The sequence below is a fragment of the Tiliqua scincoides genome, chromosome 5 (assembly GCF_035046505.1).
Source record: "Tiliqua scincoides isolate rTilSci1 chromosome 5, rTilSci1.hap2, whole genome shotgun sequence".
NCBI classification, from domain to species: domain Eukaryota; kingdom Metazoa; phylum Chordata; class Lepidosauria; order Squamata; family Scincidae; genus Tiliqua; species Tiliqua scincoides.
Window position 1 is genome coordinate 18,683,980 of NC_089825.1, and position 1,241 is coordinate 18,685,220.

The window sequence follows — 1,241 nt, forward strand, 5'->3', positions numbered from 1 at the left end:
GCTGCACCTAAAAAATAAATTTTTCCAGTGCAGCCCAAAGATTTTCTTATCACTGTGCATGTCAGTTCTTCTACTACCCAAAAGATTTCAGGCACTTCCGGTCAATTATGTAATGCCTATTCTGCTGCTAATGTCTATCAGTGTTCTAAATGTTGATGCCCTTATCAGTGTCTGTGCTTTCTTTAACCTGCTTATCTATGAATATCAGGGACAAAATTCCAAGTAAGTTTTTAACTATTATATTGAAAAGATGTGAAGAGTACTGATTGTGGAAGCAACCTTTTATAGTTTTAAATACAAAAAAAATTGGAGGCTCCATTTTGTCATTTAAATATCTGGGTTATAAAAACAATAACAAAAATGAAAAACATGTATTTAAAAGTTGAGAATTTTGGTTTCAGTAAGCCAGATTTCAATTGAATACTGTAATATGTATTTTAAACACTTAAAATAAATGTGTAGATACTGCCAACATGAATTAGACTGTACAGATCATTATAAACCACCTGTTTTAGTGTTTGCATTCACTTATTGTAGATGAGAATTTGTTTCTAATACAAGGCTTGCTTCTAGTGTGTTTTTCTGTCTTCAAGGGCTGTCCATAATCATGACTAGAATGTCACAGCCAAATAGGTGTGATACAGATGTAACCTGTTTGACATGGCTACTATGAACAAATTAAGGTAGCTACAGCCTACTTATACTTCAGGACCTGTCTTAAGCATTTTGATGACCATGCTTGGACTACCTAACATGCAGGAATTGCTCTGTCACACTTTATGCTCTACCAGTCTACATTACATCACCAAAATACATAAAAAATGCAGCTGAATGCTACAGTTATATGTGCACTTTCTTAGGGCTAAGGCAAGAAAATGCAATAGAGCAGACTTGAGCAATCGTAGGTATATGTTGTTAGTTGTACTCCGTCTGGTATCATGTGCTGCCAGTGCTCTAACGAAGTAGTTTAGCAGCTCCGCCTATGTAATATTACCTCCATATAGTACTGGTAAATGTAGTTAGTGTGTTTGATTGCCAAAAAAGGCATGAGGATTTGCTCATTCATCTTCACAGCCAACAGTTGCAAAATACCCCATGCAGGGAGATAGCATTTTACAAACAGCCTCACCCCCAGTTTTCTTCTGCACAAGAAAAGCAATGTAGGCCCTCAATAGTCTTGTGTCAATTATGTGTGTCTGAAAGCAGCAACCTGGCTAAAATTACAACTAACCATCCAACAG